The sequence below is a fragment of the Musca autumnalis genome, unplaced genomic scaffold (assembly GCF_047663935.1).
Source record: "Musca autumnalis isolate F117 unplaced genomic scaffold, ASM4766393v1 scaffold_2, whole genome shotgun sequence".
NCBI classification, from domain to species: Eukaryota; Metazoa; Arthropoda; class Insecta; order Diptera; family Muscidae; genus Musca; species Musca autumnalis.
In genome coordinates, this window is record NW_027411755.1 from 80178474 (window position 1) to 80203055 (window position 24582).

Genomic DNA, 24582 nt, shown 5'->3' on the forward strand with positions numbered 1-24582 from the left:
ATTTTCCTTATTTAGAACTACACAATTTTTGGGCCATGTGGTCTGCCGCATTTAACGCAGCGATATGGCATGCCACAATTACGTGAAACATGACCATATCTCTGACAGTTAAAACATTGAACCACTTCCCGACCTGTCATTTTTTTGAAATCGACATTGCATTCCAAAATATCTTTTATTTTATATAGCCTGTAGATATCTGTAGATCTATCTAATTTAATAATCCATCTATTTCCTGTAATATTGGTAGTTTTTCTACTACAACTTTAAATTCTAAATTTTGAAGATATTCTTTTTTGTCATCTTCGGTATAAATATCAGAGAGACGTTCTACTAGCACTGTATATGCTAGTAATTGTTTTGGTGTATGTGTGTGAAATTTGTATGCTCTAGCATCCAAAAGTAATCTAACTTTTTCAAAATTCTCTAAATTATTAATTCTTACTGAAAAGACAGACTTTCTAATAATCTTAATTTTAAAGGTATTTTTTCCTATATGCAGATTCAGCATATCTCTAAGCTCTTTAAATTGGCACTCGTACACAGTTATTGCTGGTAGATTCTTACCACGTCCTTCATTGTTTGTATTGGCAGCTTTGCTTGTTGCTGATGTTGTTTTAGCAGTTGCTGTTCTTGATGTTGATGCAGCATTCGCAGTCACTTGAGATGTTGTAGAGGTTTTGCTCTGTACCTTTGATGTCCCTGGCAGCTTTGCCGTCTTGTCTGCCTGTGCTGGCGCTCGGCATGCGTCCAGCTGAGTTTGTTGTAACGGCGATACTTCCAATGGGTATTGGCTTTGCTGTCTATCAACAGTGTCAATTTCCATACTATTTTCAGTGGTGGTTGATGCGACCTTGTTGTTGTTGGTTGCATATAATTGTTGTTGCATATTGGCTAAAATTCTCTTATAGCTACTTTCCTTTTTGTTGAATTCGATTATTTGACGTGATGCTTCTTCTTGCATTTTTCGAATACTTTCCAATTCCTCCATAAGTAATAGATTAGTCTTTTCGGAATCTTCTAATTTTTTCTGGATTTCCAGTAACTGGGCTCCTAGTTTTAGATTTTCATAACAGGAGTCGTCATCACTCCTACCCTTTCTTTTGCTTTTCTTCCTCTTAACCTCTTTAAAGTCTTCGGAGGTTGCGCCTCGTTCTTCTTCTTTATTATTATTTGTCAAAATAACGGCGTCGACAAATAATGTTCCTCCTGCCTCGTCTACTGCAGACAACGTCTCATCGTCATCCATAGTTGACATGTCGACGGCAAATTCTTAGCCGCCGACAAACACCAATTTTATACTTAACACCACAACAGCGAAAAATTTGTTTTATAGTTGAAACAAAAATTTTTTATCTCTTTGCTAGTTGTGGTATAGTATAAGACACTTTCACTTTTCTATTTGCTTACTTGTAGACACTTCACTTAGCACAGTCAAACACAGAATGATGACAACTGTCCTTGTAGATGGCACTTTTAAAAGCCCCTCATGCCGGAGGATATATGACGGCTACAAATGTGACAGAATTGATGTCTTCCTTGTAAAAGGAGCATTACGTTTTCTTGAGAGGAGTGTTGAGATTGATAATGACATTGTCAAGGAATCCCTTATCTGCGATGATGACATTGATATTATAAAGAACTGGAAGCATTTGCCACCTGCAACCCTTCAGAGACTCCATAATGAGAACCAGCTCTTTAGAGAGGGAGAACTCATTTTTTATCACCGAAGGTACCATAGTTTTGATATGGAAAATACAGTGTATATTACAACACAATAATAAAATATATATAAGACATAGGGATAAGTGTATAACCACGGCCCACAAATGTAAATAGTATTAGTTTGTAGCTCACCTTAGATGTAAGTTGTAAATAATAGATTAAGTTTGTAGTTTTAAGTTTTTATAAAAATGTGAATTCCCTTTTTTAATAGTTCTAAGTTTTTTAGGGATAAACCAAATGAATTTATGTAAATAACACAGAGAAGTCTTGTTGAGCTAAGTCTCAACATATAAAAAACCGAAATTTTAGGCCTGAAAATGTATTAGGCAGAAATCTCATAGATTAATAAGAATTAGAAATAAGTCACAATTTCGTGTATAGATTTAAGTTCTGAACTAATAAATGTGGCTATACCAAAATTGAAATTGAATTGAATTACATCAATACCTTCTTAACTGTCCGAATTTCATACTATGTCCTACAGTAGACGCCACAAAACCGAATATAGTTGAAGACTCGTTTATAGATTACTTCATCAAAACACCTGGTATCCCAGTAGTAGAAGAAGGATTGTTACCAACACATGACTATGAATCAGATCATAGAGCTGTGGAAAACAGTTATGTGTTGGTAACATCCAGCATGAACCAGAAAAAGTATTTTATAATTTTGATAAAGTTAAAGTTCGGCAATTTAGAAGAAATATTGCAAACATTAGGAACCTTAATGTTATAATAAATCAATCAATATCGAAATTTGAGCAAAACCGATAAAAAAAATTACTTACAAAGTATTCGTGTCAACTCGTCAAACGAGTTACCGGGCTTTCAACTAGAAAGCCCATTAAAACACTAATAGATGATTCAGGGGGGCAAATCTCCGACGATGTTGAAAAAGCTGAACTTATTGCTAGTCATATGCAAGAAGTGTGGCAGGATCGAGAGGACGTGGGTGGCGGCAATTTTCGCGGACTCATACATGAGGCGGTGGAAGGTGTGGCCAATCACGATCCTCTTGTTAACTTTTCTAAGGATTTCACAGCGGATGGTTCCATCGTTGGGGATCTTCCCCGCTGCAATGAACGTGGTTTTGTTAAACCGAAATTGATTGAAGAAATCATCTCTTGTAGACCTTCCCGTAAGTCATCGGGTATAGATAGGGTTCCCGATGTTGCCCTTGAAAAAGTGGGTGATATCATTTCGATATTTTTGGCCATGATAATTAATCACTGCCTAAATCTCGGATATTTAGGGACAGACCCTAAGAGATGTGGAGGATATAGACCTACATCTTAATTATCCCCATTCTTAGGGATTTCCAGTTCGGCTTTGGACAAAAACATTCCGCTACACATTCCTTAGCGGCATTCACTAATATTGTAGCGAATGGATTTTAAAAAAGGATGGGTACTATCGCCGTCAGTCTAGATTTCGCTAAAGCGTTCGACACTGTATGGCAAAAGGTATATTATACAAAATAAAATCCTTTGGCTTTGATGCACAGACGTGCAGATTGGTAGCCAGGTTCCTAGAAGGTAGAACATTTAGGGTTCGCGTGGGTGAAAAGTTATCTGGACAGCACCGTATCTCTGCGGGAGTTCCTCAGGGTTCTCTCCTTGGACCGGTGCTGTACAATCTTTTCATCTGTGATATTCCTGGTCCACCGGAAGGGGGGTTGCTACTGATATTCGCCGATGGCATACTCTTAGCCATGCAGGGAAAGTATGGGTCACATCTTGAAACGAAGCTGAACAGATATATGAATAATCTGAATGATTATTTCACTAAGTGGGAGCTAAATATTAACATAGACAAATGTGTAACAGTTGTCTTTAAGGGGAATTCCCGAAGAGAAAACTCAACCAAGAAATTAAAGTGGGTGAAAGAATAATATAACTTTCGGACAGAATGAAGTACCTTGGTGTAGTTTTCCAAGTGGACTTCGTCCTGTCCAAAGCCAAAAAGATTTACTTTGCTTACCAGCGCCTATTTGCCATGAGAGGTGGGCTTACAAAAGAAGTAAAATTGTTAATATATCAGCAAATTATTTGACTAATAGTGACATGATCCTTCATTGCATGGGCTGATATTTTATCTTCCCAAATGGAAAGGGTCAGAATGTGGGAGAGAACGATACTAACGTCAGCATTGTGGTTAAATCGTATAATAGGTCCTGATGGTATTCCTAGAAGGCCACACAATAGAAGCATATACGCTTCTATAAAATTTGATAGAATCGATGTGTTCATGATGAAAGGAGCTCTCAAGTTCTTAGAATCATCACAACACATAGATAATAGAATGATAAAAGATATCCTCGATCTCGAAGAGAAAATAACAGTCCTTCTCGCCAGGAAGCACATGCCTCCTGCAGCTTATTTGAAGCTACGCGAAGAAGGATTGCTTTTCGATAATGACCGCCTCATGTATTATCATAGGAGGTACCAAAGGTTTGATTGGGATGTTGATCCAGTTTATAATACTGCTCAGTAAAATTTTTGTATATATTGTAAATAGTTAGTATATAAGTTTAGCTCATATGTTATATATAATTAGTATGTTAGAAACCTTTTTAATCTTTTCAATATTTCCGATATTGCCCCGTTTTTATTTCTAATTCCAATTTTTTCGGGCATTTATTTTAAGAATTTGTGTTAAACAAAAATGTACTGAAAGACATGCTAGCATATAATGCAGCACAAACTTTATATGATTGCGAAGTCTCTAATAATTAAATTCAAGAGAATGTTTACTTCTTGTAAGAATTAAATACTTTAGCTATTAAGTATCCTTTGTATGAAAATAAATGGAATAAATAAATAGCACTTTGAAAAACTAAAAAACTGAAAACTAGTGAACATAACCAGTATTAATTTGGAATCAAACAATCTAAAAAAATTTAGTTTTTTTAATAAATGTTAAAATTTATGAAATATTGCTAAAAATAAATGTATTTTGGGTTTTTTTGCATTTTGCTTTTTTCAAATTTTTTTTCAAATGCCATATTTATTGAAATCCGTGCGGAGTTGTTTTTTTTTTCTTCATGTTTTTTTTCTCCCATCGAACGCCTCCCCAGGTGGTGGATAGGGGAACGCTCATCAGTATGGTGGGTACCGCAAAACCAAAATATGCGGGGCGAACCAAAAAAAAAAAGTGATATGGTAGTGTCTGATCCCATATTGGGCGGCTGCAAACAGCGTCTGTACTCCAGTGGAGCGCCTGAAATCTAGAAGGAAAACTATATACCCATCAGAAGGCAACGGGAAACCGCTGATGTATTATCCCTCGAAAATTGTACAATATGAACAATGAACAAAATACACGGCCCTCAGTCTCCGGCCAAACGAGGGTGCTAAGAATCCGGAGGTAAAAACAAGAAAACTCTAAACATTGGAACATGGAATGTCCGAAGCTTGTATGAGTCTGGAAAATTAAACAATACCATCAATGAAATGAATAGATTAAACATTGATATATTAGGCGTTAGTGAAACATGGTGGACGGAATGTCATACATTTAAATCCCAAAATGCGTCGATATACTCCTCAGAAAAGGTGTAGGTGTCATTGTTAGTAAAAATGTTGCTGGTTCTGTTGCTGGATTTGTTCCAATGTCCGACAGGACTATGATGGTCAAAATAAAAGGAAAACCACTTAACTTAATCATTATTAAAGTTTACGCTCCGACATGTGATGGAAACACAGACGAGGTTGAAAAATTCTACGATGACATCAATAAGTTGCTAAAAATGACGAAATCACATGAAATAACAATAATCCAAGGTGACTTCAACGCCACAGTAGGAAGCCAAGAGGTATGCAGAGTTACAGGAAGATTTGGTCTCGGTGAACGAAATGAAAGAGGTGACGGATTAATTCAATTCTGTCAAGAAAATGGATTTACTATCGCTAATACATTATTCCAATTACATCCTAGAAGGCTTTATACGTGGAAATCGCCGCAGGATAACATAAATAATATAGTGCGTAATCAAATAGACTATATTATGATTAATAAAAGATATAGGACCTGCGTGACTAAATGCTCAACATATCCAGGAGCAGATGTGCCATCGGATCACAACCTTCTGATGCTGAACATTCGTACAAAACTTGCAACAATTCAAAAAAAGAAGAAACGGCTCCGAATTAATTGTGAAAAACTTAATGATCCAATGATTAAAAACCAAGTGAAGGATAACTTAAATAAGGAACTTGAGAGAATCGACGTGAACGATGTGGAAACTCTTTGGCATAATGTGAAAGGTACAATATACAAAATAACAGAAAATTCGCTTGAAACTGTGCTAGAGAAAATAATGAAGAATGGATGACAGATGAAATTTTGCAGCTTCGAGCAGAACGCAGTAAATTTAAAAATGTGGATTATGAGAAATACTGGGAAGTCAACAAAGAAATTCGAGCAGCAACCCGTGCTGCCAAAAATACTCTTATAAATAGAAAATGTCGTGAAATTGAGCATCTACAAAGTTTGCATGATGATTATAATCTTCATAAAAAATGGAAAGAAGCGGCCGGAATTTATAGAAAATCCACCAAAACCATTAATGATTAATAAAAGATATAGGACCTGCGTGACTAAATGCTCAACATATCCAGGAGCAGATGTGCCATCGGATCACAACCTTCTGATGCTGAACATTCGTACAAAACTTGCAACAATTCAAAAAAAGAAGAAACGGCTCCGAATTAATTGTGAAAAACTTAATGATCCAATGATTAAAAACCAAGTGAAGGATAACTTAAATAAGGAACTTGAGAGAATCGACGTGAACGATGTGGAAACCCTTTGGCATAATGTGAAAGGTACAATATACAAAATAACAGAAAATTCGCTTGAAACTGTGCTAGAGAAAATAATGAAGAATGGATGACAGATGAAATTTTGCAGCTTCGAGCAGAACGCAGTAAATTTAAAAATGTGGATTATGAGAAATACTGGGAAGTCAACAAAGAAATTCGAGCAGCAACCCGTGCTACCAAAAATACTCTTATAAATAGAAAATGTCGTGAAATTGAGCATCTACAAAGTTTGCATGATGATTTTAATCTTCATAAAAAATGGAAAGAAGCGGCCGGAATTTATAGAAAATCCACCAAAACCACACTTTTAGATAATAACAACCAGCCAATTTTTGAGATGGAACAAACAAAAAACCATTGGAAAGAATACATTAAAGAATTGTTTACTGATGAAAGCAGATCGTGCAATGAAAACGTTAATATTGATATTGCTGGAAATCCAATAACGGAGTCTGAAGTTGAACAAGCAATTATAACACTAAAGGACAAGAAATCGACAGGACCTGATCAAATCCCGTCCGAAATGCTGAAACTAGTAGATGAACGCAATATACCAATAATAGTAAAACTTTTTAATTATGTATATGACACTGGTCAATACCCACATGACTGGTTACTATCGACCTTTGTAGCAATACCAAAGAAGTCTAATGCAAGGAAATGCAGTGAGTACAGGCTCATTAGCCTTATGTGCCACATTCTTAAAATATTTCTGAGAATAATACACACAAGAATATATCCTGCATGTGAAAAAGCTATGAGAGACTCACAGTTTGGGTTCAAAGAAGGCATGGGGACTAGAGAAGCTTTGCTGTCCATGCTGATACTGGTGCAGAAATGCAGAGATGTCCACAAAGATGCTTTCCTCTGCTTCATAGATTACGAAAAGGCGTTTGACACCGTTCAGCACGACAAGTTAATCAAAATATTGAAGGACGTTGGAGTTGGGGAAAAAGAAATAAGATTCATAAAAAACTTGAATTGGAATCAAAAAGCTCGGATGGAGATAAACAGTGAACCAACAGACGAAATTGAAATATCAAGAGGAGTGAGACAGGGATGCATATTGTCCCCCTTGCTGTTCAACATTTATTCCCAGAAAATATTTAAGGAAGCCATTGGAAGTGAACGAATAGGAGCAAAAGTACATGGTGTAATAATCAACAACATACGCTATGCAGATGACACTGCAATAATAGCTGACAGTATATCTGGTCTACAAAAGCTCATAGACAAAGTTACATGTGCGAGCAAAATGTATGGCCTAAAAATAAACATTAAAAAACCAAATACATGGTTGTGAGTAGGAAGAACGATTAATATAACACTACACTAAAAATTGAAAATAATAATATTGAACGAGTCACAAATTTTACATATCTTGGGGTATTATTAAACGAAAAATGGGATTCGTCAAACGAAATTAAACGACGTATAGAGATGGCCAGAGATGCCTTTTTCAAGTGTAAAAAAGTATTAACAAACCACGACATAAGCCTCACAACAAAAGCCAGATTTGTGAAATGCTATATCTGGTCTGTACTACTCTACGCAGTTGAGACGTGGACCATCAAAATTACCGATGAGAAAAAGCTTGAATCCTTCGAAATATGGGTCTACCGAAGGATTTTAAAGATATCCTGGACCGACCATGTCAAACCAGGAGGTTCTAAGAAGAATGGGATTAGAAAGACAACTGCTGCAACATGCCAAATCTCGAAAAATTGCATACCTGGGACATCTCATGAGAAATGACAAATATAAGTTTCTGCAAACCATTATAAAAGGTAAAATAGAAGGAAAAAGAGGAAGAGGTAGAAGAGAACTGAACTGGATGAAGAATATCCAAGACTGGACAGGCTGCCGAGACGAAGGAAATGTGATTTCGGCTGCAAGAAATAGAGAGCTGTTTATGCCTGAATAATCATTATAATATAAATATGAAATTATATTAACACATTTAAAATTCTATTGTATGATCGCTTATATCCGGATAACGGATTTGCAAATAAAGAAGAAGAAGAAGATTGAAATCAATTCTTGCAAGCTATACAGGATGGCTTACTGACTATTTAACTGTGTCTAAACTAGTTTATACTTATATCTTTGAATTTGAATTTTCTTACTTGAACTGTTTTACCGACACATTTACCTATTCTAAGTATTTACATATTTGCCTTAACGAATACTGAATTATTTACGTTAAGTAACCTAAATGTAAAATATTGTAATTATGAATTTTCTTGCTTGGTGTTGGCTCAACTTTAGGCCTTCTTGTTTTGTCATCCACGGTGAGCACACACACAGGACTCGTCCCAATAAACCAACATTATTTGAAATCTAACTCTGGTTTGTTTCTAATCTTAACTCGCTTTTCGACATTTGAATAAATAAGTTTCGATCTGAAAAATTATTTAAGCTACCACTCTAAATTGTAGCACACCGCTAGTGTCAGCGAACCACTGTTCTCTTCCATAATCCAGTATTTACTTACAGTCCACATTCTCATCCTCAGAAAGCTATCCCTAATACAGGGTCCACATACTAAGCAGCGAAAACCTGTCACCCGCTCTAACCCGCCTGTACATGGTCCTATCAAGCCTTCTTTAAGAGCAGCCCTTAACGTAACAATGGTTAACACAAGGAGAGAAAGCTCTACACAAGGAAGAGAAAACTCCAAAGGAAGAAGGTAATGCATAATTAGAAAACATAAGTTAGAACAGTTCTGCGTTGACACTTAAATCGAAAAGACGAAATAGACCGGTAATCAAAGTAATACGTTTTGTAAACGCATTTATTGGGTGTGTTAAACATTCATTTTGTTGAAAACAATATACTACATACTGAGCGATCTTTAAAAAGAGGTATAAATTATCGTTTCCCTGCGCGTCGGAAACCACCAAAAATTGTGTGAACCCTCAAAATCAAAACTTGTGCTCAAAACTGAAAAAGTCTGTGCATTCATCCGTGTATAAATACCTATGTTGAATTCCAGTCTGTCCGTCAATTTCAAAGTCAAAAGCATAAAAAACAAGCAAAATAATTCTTGCCGAAAATTTCGAAAACTCGCTCAAAATTTTACGTATCAGGTTGGAAAAAAAAATTTTCTTTAAAACATTGCAAATAGCAAGGCAAACAAATCTCTCGTAGTCTAGTGTAAAAGGAAAACTGCATACCAGCAATTAGTGAATAGTATGTACTTAGCATATTTTTTGTGAAAGAAATTCCATAAAAAATTCGTCAATTTTTATTCGTCAACATTCAAAACGCCAAATTTTGTATATTTTCCAAACTAAGGGAAAATCTAATAAAATTGCATGCCTGTGTATAGCGATTATTCATAGTTCATTTCTTGAAGAACAAAATTGATACAAATTTAAGAATTGGCAACGCAAAAATTTGGTGTGCAAAAACAAATTTTGTCGGGGAAGCCGCTACAAATTTTGCCTATTTTTCTGTTTTTTTTTGTGCGCCAAAAAGGTTACAAATTTAATATACACATGTATATGTTCGTACGTATGTACAGAAGCACAAAAGAATATAAAAAAATTGTCGAACAAAAAAGAAACCAACTATTTCTTACAGTTAGAAATCTTCACATTTTCGCTTCCACACTTATTTCTCGTCCAACAAGTGTTTTCTCAATCGTTGGTGGTTGGTGGTTTACATCACTTTGGTCTCTTTTCTTCGCGTTTCTTAATGCCCCATTCTGTTATAAAGCAGGAGAGCTAATAGCAGTGTGATCAAAACCAAACAATTATAAGTGTTATAACAGCTGCAATCTACAGACAATCCTTCTCTGAGCACATCGTTGCATTAATGGAGAGAGTGAAAGCTTTTTCGAACAGCCACTCGAACATTTGAGAAAAAGGAAAAAGTCAAAGAAGTAGTGACAGCCATCTGTTTATTGACATTGGTGGTGTAAACAATAGTGCCCAAGTTAAAAGTAAATAACAATATAATTCGGTTCGCGAAAAAGAAAATAATAATTGTCAGTTGCAGTACAAAGGAAAAATAAGGTAAATTATTATTTATCTCAAACGCAACACATTTTAAACAGTATAAGCAATTCCCGAATAACATTTAAATTTTATAACAAAGGTGAACCAAGAAAGTTGTTACTGGTAAAAAACAAAAAAACACATACAAACATCGCTCAGTATTTCCATAGCTTAAACAGTGATTCCAAATTAGTGCAAATGAATTTGTCGTATTTTCTGATATGGTCAAACACAAATAAATTTGTGGTCTTCAAATACGAAATTGTTAATTGTGCCGTTGGCTTTTAGATTGTGAAGCAAAATCTATTATTTTTATTCTGGATAAGTTTGGGGGTCTATCTCTCTCCCTTCATTCTTAACAACCGCAACGGAAGAAAACACACAACTCTGTGAGTGAAAAAGCAAAAGTGATAAACATAATTACGATAACTTTGTGGTACATTTTCAAATGACCACTTTGCATTACATGAATCTGCTTGTGAAAACAGTTCGGTACCTTTTTTTACAGAAAAATTGCCTGAATGTTAATCAAGAAACTGAAAATTTGTGAAAACAATTAAATTGCAAATTGAAAAACAAAAACAAAACTAAATAGTTTGACTATTATAATTTTGGGTTTTTTTCGCTCTCTCCCTCTCTCATTATTCTACACAATAATAACAGCAGCAGGGTTTTTTTGGCATTATTTAAATTTGTTTGGCATTATTTCAAGTTATCGTTTTTTCACAATTAAACAATTTTCAAACTGGAGACTTGGCTAAAGGTTACCAAATCTTTAAGTCTGTGATTTCATTTTTCGTTGACTCTTGGGTTTTAAAAAATGAGATACGTTTATTCTTGATGAGATTTTTTCTTCTCTCTATCACACTACTCTACACAACAATATCAGAAGCAGTGAGGCACTCAACTCATGAAAAGAAAATAGTGTTAAATTCATTATTGCCCAACTGGTAAATAGCTTGTTCAGCAAATTTACATAGACTCATAGATTGAAAACAACGTCAGATGCTTTGATTCCTGATCAGGTTGCTCTTTCTCTCTATCGCATTATTCTACACAACAATAACAGAAACAGGGAGTCAATTCACTAAGGGAGTCAATTCACTAAAAGGAGAAAGTGGTAAACAAAGAAAAAAAATAGTTCAATCGTGTGTTTATTTTGGTGCAAAATTATTTGAGTTTTCTTTTTTCGGAGCAAGGTCTTGGCTATTGTATTGTTGTACAAAAGCGAAAACTGTTTTTCACTGTTTACAAAATATTTTCTCGCACGAATTAGCATTCAACCTACCAACTTTATTTACTCAATTCGTGCTTATAAAACACGTATTACAAAATACATATATATTTGCTCATGTCATATAAAGGAATTGTAATAAAATTGACTTGTGTTTGGGGTTTACAATAACAAGCATTTAAATCTCAAGCTGTTACAGCACCTTAACTTTCAATTTCCAAAAACATAGAAAAGGTTTACAATCAACCGTAAATTACACACTATTGGAATATTGTCTTAATATTTTCTCTCAATTTTAATAAACGCATTTATAAAAAAAAACCGAGATCTATATTCTGCGCCAAAACATATATTGTTTTTTTTTCTCCTCGGTATTAAAAAAAAGCTTTACCATTGCCCAAAAGGTAGTACAATCAATCGTATTGCTTCATTACTCGATATCCATATACGTTGGGTTCAATTTTATCTAAGAGTTTGCAGTCCAATAAATTTTTGGTTCTCATAGCTCATCCACAAGTTTTTTCTCTATTTCATTTTAACTGTTCTCCTATTTCGGGCATTTATTCGAGGTAACTGTACAGACTAATTTGGCAAGTCGTCCATTTCTCTCAAATAAACAAAATCTCTCTCCAATAAACAAATTTCCTCGCTCTCTCTCTTTATCTCTCGTACAAACGAAGTAAATATGACTGAACCCACAGATAAAACCATAACAGAAAGGGAAAGCTCTTCAGGCAAACCCTCTCCTATTCATGATAAATTCATTTTTTATTGTGATCATGTGATCAATTTCTGTACTTCGGTTGAAAAAACAGATGTTACAGACCAAACAGATTCAGTGTTGAGGATAAAGCTAGACGATTTGGAGACGAGATACAAAAAGCTACAATTAGAGTATGAAACTCTAATGTTATCGCCCGAGTCTGGTAACATGAAAGACTTTAAAGAAAATGCCAAAGTTAACTTTAATGTGTGCTCAGAGGCATATTATGAAACTCGGTCCCAAATTTCCGATATTTTGAGAATAACTGAATCTAGTCAGAAGCAAACTGAAGCTCCCAACAGTTCTCTCAACACTCAAGTTTATGACAACTGTAACATATCGATTAAAGTCCCACCATGCGACACAGAGGTGTTTAAGGGCAGTTACGAGGAATGGCCATCTTTTCGTGACATGTTCACGGCCGTCTACGGAGACCACAAGAAGCTCACTCCAGCCCAAAAGCTCTACTACTTACGCAATAAGACTAAGGGAAGTGCAGGAGCTATTGTAAAACGATACACTCTGTGTGACGAAAATTTTTGCTTGGCATGGAATGCGCTTAAGACCCGATTTGAGAATAAAAGAGTTCTTGTGGACAACCAATTAAAGATATTATTCAATATAAGTTCAGAAAGCTCAGAAAATAGCTCGTCTTTGCAAAAAATCCACTCCACAGTAAATGATTGTCTCTGCACCTTAAAATCTCTTGATGTGAAGGTTGACAGTTGGGATCCCATTTTAGTTTATTTAATTTCCACTAAGCTTCCCGAAGAAACTATTTCTCAATGGGAGCAATCCCTAAAATCTCATAGAGAGCCTCCCAGTTGGTCCCAATTAGACGAATTCTTATTAAATCGAATTGAAGTGGTAGAGAGAATCTCAGATATAAAGTATACAAAAGAACGCCACACTTACCCGTCACGGTCCTCTGTTCAAACTCCATACAAAACTCTGACATATACATCTCAAGAAAAACTAAGTTCCTCTTGTTCATTATGTGGCAGTGAACACAGTATACGTTTATGTGAAGAATTTCGAAAATTTTCCATTCAAGAGCGTATTGATTTTGTTTTTAAGCACAAAATGTGTAACAATTGTCTATCTGGCACCCACTTTAAAAGCAAATGTAAAAGCAGGAGTAGTTGCCTGCGTTGTAGAAAACGCCACCATACCCTTTTACATTTGGACCAACCTTCGGAATATTCATCTCAAGTTGAAAATGGTTCTTTAAACTCTAATAGCAGACACATGAAACCAGACTTCTCGCCTCCCACCACATCTAAACAAGCTCTTACGAAATTGGTGGCATTGGTGGTATAACTCAGAGAGCTGACAAGGAATGTGACCTTGTCCTCTTCTCTAAAAGATATAATACGAGATGCCCTGTTAGCGCAATTGTTCTCCCAAAGGTTACCAAGAAACTACCTTCAATATCATTCGAAAAACGAAGTCAAGAAATTGACTTAGCAGATCCCAATTTCAATAGGTCCTCAAATATAGACTTAATACTTGGTAACGACTCTGAAAGGTTCATCAATTTAGACGGAATTAAGAAAAATGTTTGCGGTACAACATCATCCTATAACACCATTTTTGGATGGGTTCTAAGTGGGCCCATGGCGGTTGAAACCATACACTCATTCTCTACTAATGTTGTCCCATGCGAAGACGAAAAACTTAGCAACATTCTCCGCAAATTTTGGGAAACGGAAGAAGTCCCAACAATGCAAGGCTTTTCTAATTCAGACAAATATTGCGAGGAATGGTACTCAGCAACAACTACTCGTGATTCTGATGGCCGATATGTTGTACGACTTCCCTTTAAAGAAGACTTTCCCAAAAATATTTTCTTAGGGTCCTCCAACAAGAATATAATGCAGTTTTACAAGAATACTTAACTCTACATCACATGGAAGAAACGTCTTCTAAAGAAATCTGTGATCAAGGTAGGTATTACTCGTTTTACCTCCCACATCATGCCGTTGTGCGCCCCGATCACAAATCGACAAAAGTAAGAGTAGTATTTAATGCGTCTCGCAAGTCAAAATCTGGCTACTCTCTAAATGACGTACTTTACACAGGTCCCACACTCCAAACAGATCTAATATCAACAATCCTCAATTGGAGAAAATACAAATACGTTTACTGTGGAGACATACAAAAAATGTATCGACAAATAAAGATACATCCCGATGATAGAAAATATCAAAGAATATTGTTCCAAAAAGACTCAAAAAGCCCTATAGAAGATTATGAGCTGAATAGGGTCACATTCGGTGTGAATTGTGCGCCATTTTTGGCCATAAGAACTCTCCTACAACTCGCAAATGATAATGAAACTCAGTACCCAAATGTTGCCAAAATATTACGCAATGAGACCTATGTTGACGACATACTCACAGGTGGATTTTCTATAAATGAAACCATCAATTCTCAAAAACACTTAATATCCGTCCTCAATTCAGCTGGATTTCCACTCAAAAAGTTCATAGCTAATAACTCTCAATTACTCTCTCATTTGCCTACTGATGATGTATATGACTTAGATCTCTTAAAGTTTTCCGAAAAAAGCTCAACAAAAACCCTGGGTATTAAATGGAATGCCCTGGAAGATCATTTCTCTTATTCTCTGCTTCCTCTTGAAACCCACTTAACAGTGACTAAACGCAAAGTTCTTTCAACTGTAGCTAAGTTATTTGACCCAGCGGGTTGGATAACTCCCATAATTATAAAAGCCAAAATGTTAATGCAACAACTATGGTTGCAAGGCTCACATTGGGATGATGAAATCAATATTGACTGTTTACAAGAATGGAACAATTTTCTTTCCGACATTGCTCACATTGAAACCATAAAAATTCCAAGGTGGATCCAATACATGCCCTCAAACAACATAGAGATACACGGATTTTGTGATGCTTCACAATCGGCATATTGTGCATGTGTATACATTCGATCTCAAACAGCTTCTTCCACAATATTCTCTAATCTTTTTATAGCCAAGAGCAAAGTAGCTCCCCTAAAAGTGGTCTCTCTTCCAAAATTGGAACTCAATGGAGCACTTCTGCTCGCCAAGTTAATAAAATATGTTACCAACACTTTCGAATTCAATGTTTCTTTAATAACGTTGTGGTCTGACTCTTCAATTGTTCTGGGTTGGCTCTCAAAACCTCCCATGTCTTGGGAAACATATGTAGCGAACCGTTCCTCTCAAATTATGGAGTTAGTTCCTAACGCAACATGGAAATACGTTTCCACTCACGACAACCCTGCCGATTTAGGCACCCGAGGATCTAATACTCAAGATCTTGCTAGTAACACATTATGGTGGTCTGGACCCTCTTGGCTAGCCAAATCAGAATCCCTTTGGCCCAAGAAAAACCCGTTAATGGTTCCCATTGAAACTCAAAAAATTGAAACATTTCACACAACAACTCAAGAAGACGACATTTTGTTGCGATTTTCCAGTTATACTCGAGCCTTACGAGTTCTATCATATGTCTTCCGATTTTTCAACAATTCTCTCAAAAAAGTCAGAAATTCTCCCAGATTTAGAACAACAGATTTGATGCTTACTGAAGTTCAATTCATTAAATATCGTCTAATCGCTCTTGCCCAGAAAAACTATTATAAACAAGATTATGAGTCTTTATTGAATTCGAAACCGATCTCGAGCAAAAGCAATTTATGCACTTTAAACCCATTTTTAGACTCCGACAATATTATGAGGATAAACGGAAGACTCTCAGATTCAAATCTTCCATACAAGGAACGTCACCCAATCATACTTCCGGGTAACTCTCGACTATGCCATCTCTATCTTGGTCATTTGCACAGCTTCTTGGGGCACATAAACATAAATCCAGTTCCCAAATCATGGCCCCATTACCTACTGAAAGGTGCTCCCTGTCACCTCCCTTCTCCATTACTGGGGTCGATTTTGCCGGCCCAATTGAATTAAAAAGTTCCTCACTTCGCAACAGCCCAATAATTAAAGCATACGTAAGTGTATTTGTCTGTTTCTCTACAAAGGCAATACACCTCGAACCTTGCTCAAGTTTGTCATCAGCAGCATTTGAAGCGGCATTCACTCGATTCATTGGTAGGCGGGGACTCCCCTGCCGGGTAATGTCGGACAATGGCCGTAACTTCTTGGGAGCAAGCAGAACGCTTCTTAAAGATTTTTCTAAATTTATTAAAACAGCATCCACACATATGTCTGAAAAATACGCAGCTCACGGGTTCGAATGGAAATTTATTCCCCCATATGCACCCCATATGGGCGGCTTATGGGAAGCTGCCGTTAAGAGTTTTAAGACTCATTTTAAGAAAATATGTGGTGCCCAAAAATTAACATTTGAAGAGTGCTCTACATTACTCGCTCGGATTGAAGGTATATTAAATTCTCGCCCCATTTCCGCAATATCTGAAGATCCTGCAGATATGACTGCACTGACACCCGGACACTTCTTAAGGGGCTCTCCAATAATGGCATTTCCTGAACTTCCATCCCAAAACATATCTCTCATTAATCGGTGGTCTAAATTAAAAGCTCTCCACCAAACCTTTGTAGTTCGATGGAAAGAAGATTACCTTAAATCCCTCCAAAAGCGATATAAATGGAAAACTAGCTCAGACAATCTAAAAGTAGACGATTTGGTTATTGTTATAGACGACATGCTACCTCCCCACGAATGGAATCTCGGCAGAATTGTTAAAACATATGTCGGTTCTGATGAAAGTGTGCGAGTAGCCGATGTCAAAGTCACAACCGGAATCATAAATCGACCCATAGTTAAGTTATGCTATTTACCATTCTCTAATTCCAGCAACAATCAAAACCCCCAATAAGTATCATTCGTACTACAACTTACGCCTACATGTTACACTCTATTACACTTTTCTTTTCTACTAATTAATCTAATACATTTGCAGATCTCAAACCCAGCGTCAGCAACCTGACATTTACAAATGCAAACTCTGCGATCGTTTCCACGCCCTCAGATCGTGTACCAAGTTCCTCAACATGACACCAAGGCAAAGGAATTTACTTGTTCTAAAAGAAACCTATTGCGTGAATTGTTTGGCAAGAAGCCACCGTTTTCGGGACTGCCGTTCACCAAACATGTGCAGAAGATGTGGCAGACCTCACCACACCTTATTACACCAAGTTTATCCGGAGATAAGAGGCCCACGGTCAACAACATCCACACAAAACAAACAACAGCGAACCAACAATCGAAATAGCAACCAAAACAACTATAGACAACGAATGAAGGCGCTCTTGATCCACAACTTCTTTCTGAGGCCATACGCGCGATTGCGTCGGTTCTATGCTCTACACCAAACTAGGCATCGTTGGACCCGGCGGCATGTCTAAACTAGTTTATACTTATATCTTTGAATTTGAATTTTCTTACTTGAACTGTTTTACCGACACATTTACCTATTCTAAGTATTTACATATTTGCCTTAACGAATACTGAATTATTTACGTTAAGTAACCTAAATGTAAAATATTGTAATTATGAATTTTCTTGCTTGGTGTTGGCTCAACTTTAGGCCTTCTTGTTTTGTCATCCACGGTGAGCACACACACAGGACTCGTCCCAATAAACCAACATTATTTGAAATCTAACTCTGGTTTGTTTCTAATCTTAACTCGCTTTTCGACATTTGAATAAATAAGTTTCGATCTGAGAAATTATTTAAGCTACCACTCTAAATTGTAGCACACCGCTAGTGTCAGCGAACCACTGTTCTCTTCCATAATCCAGTATTTACTTACAGTCCACATTCTCATCCTCTGAAAGCTATCCCTAATACAGGGTCCACATACTAAGCAGCGAAAACCTGTCACCCGCTCTAACCCGCCTGTACAAACTGTAAATAAACATACGACAATCGCCGTATACTTAAATAAATGCAAAATGACGCTGCAGCGATAAGCACTGATTAAACAAATAAAATGCGCCACGCGCGCAAATAAAAATGCTCCAAAAATCCAATTACTAAAAAGAGCGCAAATCAATTTTTTTTATATAATACTTATATACTAAAACTTACAACTAGAATTTAAAAACTACTATTTACACAAATATTTACATATTTACATAAAACACGTATATGTCACTGAGCAGTGATGTACACTGTGTCAGTGACATTATACGTGTTGGAACGCCTGTGGTAAAATAACAGGTTATTGTCGACAAATAATAATCCCTCCTGCTCTAGCAGGGGAATTGCCGCTAGCGATAAATGCTTTTTAGAGCGCAACATTTCGCCGTCATAACTGCACAGTAGAGACTCTGCCACAATCTCATTGTTTAAGTGGGTGATTCTTTCAATAAAGTTAAGGGCTCCTTCAAAAATAAATCGATCTATTCTGTCGAATCCTGCCTTTTCATAGATCTTCTTACAAGAAGTAGATCTGACAGTGTCGTTTGAAACTATGTACCGCCTAATTCCGAGGCAAGATAGGAGGACTCTTCTCTCCCATCTGCGAATCCTTTCCATATGGTGTGACGAGATGCCGTACCAAATTGGAAAGGCATATGCAATTATCGGTCTTATAACCTGTCTATATATTAGTAGCCTGATCTCGCGAGTCAGACCACCTCTCATTCTCAAAAGGCCGTGGTAACTAAAGAACACTTTTTTAGCCCTCTCCGGTATATAATCTATATGTCGTATAAAATCGAATTTGTCATTAATTATGACACCTAGATATTTCATACTATTGGTTAAACTAATAGTTTCACCACTCAATTTTATTATAGGGTAATACCTATTAAAGTTGGGGTATTTATTCTTAGCCCCCATTTAGTAAAATAGTTATACAAATCATTCAGAAATGTATTTGCTCTGGCTGTGAGTGTGCTTGCCCCAGGTCCCGTGAAGGCTACCAACACGTCGTCTGCATAGGCTAGCAGCAAGTCTCCCTGTGGCGGATTTGGGATGTCGCTCACAAAAATATTATATAACAAGGGCCCCAAAATGGACCCTTGTGGTACTCCAGCTATCAGTGGTCTACGACTGGATAGTACTTCTCCAACTTTTACACTAAAAAAGCGGCCACTAAGAAAACTTGCTACTAGCCGACAGAGTTGTTTGTCAAAACCAAAAGCGTTCAGCTTGTGTAGCAGCCCAGCATGCCACACAGAATCGAACGCTTTGGCCAGATCCAGACTAACGGCAATAGTGCCGTGCCTACAATCAAAACCTTTTACTACCCTAGAAGAGATGCAGCAAGTGCATGGGCAGTAGAGTGGCCATATTTGAAACCAAACTGATTGTCCTTGATGATTCTCTTATCTTCGACAATTTTTTTAAGTCTATCCGAAATAATAGACTCATACAATTTCCCAAAGGCAGGTAATAAAGATATTGGTCTATAATTCCAACAGTTCTCCGAAGCCGAACCTCTTTTCAAAATCGGAACCATTACCGTCAGAAAAGTCAAAATGACCTCTCCCGCTTTTTTTAATGCTACATCGGGAATCCGGTCAATTCCACATGATTTTTTAGCTGGCCTTCTGGCTAAGACATTGGCAACATATTCAGGGCGTACAAAACCGCAATTGTTCCTGCGAGTGGTGTCATTCACAATGACTCCATCAGAAGTAAAGCTATCATCAAAAGTCAACATGGGAGTTCGGTCATCCATTTCCCCCACAACCTGAGTAACAAGGTTGTGGAAAGAATGGTCAACCGACACTCACATGGGTCGCCTCACCTCCTGAACATGATCCGCCAAAGCCGCAGCCTTCAGCGCATTATCAGTAATTAAATCACCCGCATGATCTCTCCGAACTCCAACTGGTTCCGTTTGTTTTAGACCTGCGGCCACCTTAACTCTTCTAAAAGTCCTACAATCTACCCTAATGTTGGTTAGATAATCCTTATATCTTTCCTGTTCGAAAATTCTTATTGAGTCCTCAATAATTTTGTCCAAGTTCCGTATGTCAGCCCTTAATATAGCATGCCGACCCGGATCACCTGTCCTCCTCATTGTGCGACATAGCCTTTTGCATTCTCGTACGAAGTTCAAGATTCTTCTTGGGAGATCGCCAAGAGACCTACTCCTAAACTTCTGTTTTGGCACTGATGCTTCTATAGCTTCTCTAAAAACGTCCTCGTTTTTTTTCTATGCATCTATCAATTTCCTCTACAGAAGCATTATTGCCAATCGGAAGAAGAGAATCATTGATACCTCTACTTAATTTATTCCTATATCTTGTGATGTTAATCTTATTGAAATTGAAATAAGTACGAGGTTCACAAAACTGAACCCTACCCGAGGCAATTTCGATAAGAATTCCTCGATGATCCGATTCAAAATCGAATGTTGCCACAGTTCTACCCCCATTGGTTAGGGGCAACCCCGCTGTTCTGAGGAAGAAATCTATGGATCTTCCAGATACTCCAACTGGTCTAGTTGGAGTAACTGTAGTACAAAAGTCAAAAAGTGGGTAATCCACTAACAATCTGGCAAGTTGCCTACCCCTAGCATCTATATCAGGACTACCCCATAAGTGGTGTCTTGCATTCAAGTCACCACCAATGAATACCTCCCCTGTGTTGCACAAGTCTAAAACCCGGACTAAATCCGATGACTGAAAATTGTCCGTTGGTCGAAGATATAGAGAAACAAAGACAATCGAAGTGCCATCCTCCCTCCAAACCTTCACCACACAAGACTCAATATTCCCAGTATCTACCTCAATCTTTTGGCATTGAAATTTTTCTTTAACTGATCTACATTGTAAAAATATTTTATACCCATTAAAATCTACCTTGTGGAAGGATTTAAGCTTATGTTCAGCAATAAGCAGAACATCAGGTCTTTTATCTTCTAACAAAATGTTCAAAAAGTGTCTCCTAGTTTTTGAAACTAGGGAGTTTATATTTAAAAAGATGCATTTAAGAGAACTGGACATTTCCAGCCGTGAATAACATCCAGGCCAGGAGGGCTGCATCTAACCCAGCAGAGGCCATACTTTTTTGGAAAGTAGGTCCAAAGGACCGAGCCTTGGAGAATTTTTCCTCAAAGCCATTAGCAAAGAACTCAGTCATTCTTAACAAATTATCAGTCTCATTATTGGATGACTGATTGGTAAAAGCACGGTTGGAATTGTTTGCAGGGCGAGAGGGTGGAGGACGCGCACGAAGATTGGCAGCATATTCCACGCCACTGCGAATTCCAGCTAGTCGTGCTGAATTGGTTTCAGCCTTAGCCTTAGCCTTGGTATTTGCCTGAATATTAGCCTTTTTTTTAGCACATGCAGGGTGCCCCTCCCTTTCACAATTGGCACAAACACAGGGTTGTACCGGTTTTTTAACTATTTCCCCGGAATTCGGGTCAGAATATTCAATTGTTACTTCATTCTCTTTCGAGGGAGTTTTGCATTTCTTGGGGCCATGGGTTTGGCTACATCTTACACAACGGTATGGCATCGAACAATTGTTCGCAATATGGCCAAACCGTTGACAATTATAACACAATGCCACTGCCTTTGTCCTTACGAAATGTGACATCATTATCAAAAATAAGCTTATACAATTTCTCAATTTCGGTGTTTCTGGTTACTCGCAGTAACCATTTCATCGGCCCGACATTGAAAACATTTACGACTTATACTTCAAAATCTAATTGAGTTTGAAGGAAATCTTCAACTTCCTGCTGAGAATACTCATTAGGTAATCTCTCGATCACTAATGCATATGGCTTTTTGCTGGATTTGCGTCTGCCTTCAGAGGATACAGACTGTCCTCCATCACTAAATGTATCTTCAGATGCCATATTTGCATCAGCTTTTGGCGTTTTATCTGCCTTTTTACCTTTGGCTGATAAGACCGGTCTATTCTTTACCTCTGGCATTGTAGTCTTGCCATTAGGTAACTCGCCCTCTTTCACAGTGTTTTTTAAATAAAAACTTCTGCATTCAGTTTTGCGCCGTCAGAATTATATGACATGGCTTTGTACTGCTAACGGGTTTAGCGTGTCCCGTCAACAGTGTTGTTATTTAATATCCTTGCTCTCCTTTTAAGATTTGTGTTAAAACTCCAAAAATTTAGAATTTCCGCCTTCTATGTGGTGCCCATTCATATGGAAGAAACACCAAAAAGATCTGCTTACAACAACGATGAAACAAAATTTTATCGCTAATAATGATATTAGAACTTTTTCACTTGATATTACAACTTTTTCACAACAATGGGATTAAGCCAGGCTATTTTGAAAAAACAAAATTGCAAACGCTATCCCACTATAGTATTCCCTGCCTTACCCCTTGGCGAACAATGCCAAATCTTTTCCACTAATAAAATAGTTGTTTTAAAATATTAAAACAACAACAATTGGATTAAGCCAGACTATTTTGAAAAAACAAATTTATAAAGAATTTTACTTTTGTTTTACAAAGGAAATCATAGACTATTGTATCTAGCTACATACAACTGAGCATAATCAATAGCGAATGTTTTACATTTACCTTAAAATAATAACAGCGTGTTTTTGTAAAAAGTTTTTGCCCATTCGTTCGTCGATTTTATGAACGAAGACACAATTTGGGTTTCATAGCGGTTGACGTTTGTATTCTTGTGAAAAACAAATGAAAGCTTTTTATTTTCGTATTTTTTTTGGTTTTCGTAACTAAATCAGACGAACGAATACGTCAAAAATAAACGAATGGAAAAGACCCATCGTTTTGAATGGAAATTAAATAATTTGAGTAATAAATGCCACAAAACACACGAAAACTGGAAGGGAATGCAATTTTATTTATTTCCATAGAAGCAAGCGCGTATATGTACATCCGTTTCTTCATATTATCACAATTATTTTTGGACAAATTTGATTACATTTTGTTCTTATTTTTTGTTTGTCATCTGTTTATTGGGGTTGCCATCAAGTAACACATTTTACGTGCAGATGCCTATGCAAAATTCACAAAATAAGTATCATGGAAACCCTGAAATTAAAAAGCTTTCATGAAATAGACGAACGCTTTTAGATAGAAACGAATGATTCGTAAAATTTTACAAGAACCAAATTTTGAACGTATGCGTTTTAGTACGAACGGTTCGTGTGACAGGCAAGCATTTTTACAAAAACACGCTGTAAGCAGTTGAGTTTTTTATTTTGGCTCTATTTCGGTTAAAAAGATATCGACTTCATTCATTCGTGAGCAGCGATAAAAGTGTTTGTGTGATTCAAAAAATTAAAAGTGAAAAGCTAATAGTGAAACCCACAATAAGCAAAAGAGACTTAAAACCAAAAGGAGAACTTCGCTTAAAACCAAAAGGAGAAGCAAGAACAAAAGAAAACATAAATCTGATGATGACGACACTATATACGAAAATATAAGGATGGAAGCAACAATTTCACCGCTTCAGAATTCCCTTAAAAATATGGAAGATACTAATAAATCTCTGCTGGAAGAACTGACGGCGTGGCGAACAACATGCTACTACAAGCAACTAGTAAAGATGAGTCGGTCGGGGTAGCCGAAAACCCCGACACAGCGATGACGGAAGATACATTACAGCAGAATACTGTATCTGAGACATGGGCAGAACGACCTATAAAGAAGGCCAACAAAAAACCCAAATCTACGGTAAAATCAATAACAATTTCAATATCAGCCACAACATCGGCGGAAGAAATAATTCCAGCGGCGGCCACAGCAGCAGCAATAACAACAGCATCAGTCACACACGCAGAGAAAAAATATTTTTCGCTTTTGTTGGGACAAAAATATCGGTTTTGGTTCCAAAAATGTATTTGTTTTGTTCAAACATTGTAATCCAAATCCAAAAATACCATATTTTGTTCCAAATATAGAAAACAAAAACAACTTTCGAATTTCCACAATATTGTAAAAACCGTTAACAATACCGATTGTAGGAACTATCATAATCTAATTTTGTTTACAAAAAGTATTGTCAACCCAGAAAACCACCCCAGAAATTTTTGATTTGGCTGTATATACTTCTCATATACACTTTTCGCATAACTTGGATATAAATGTCGCGT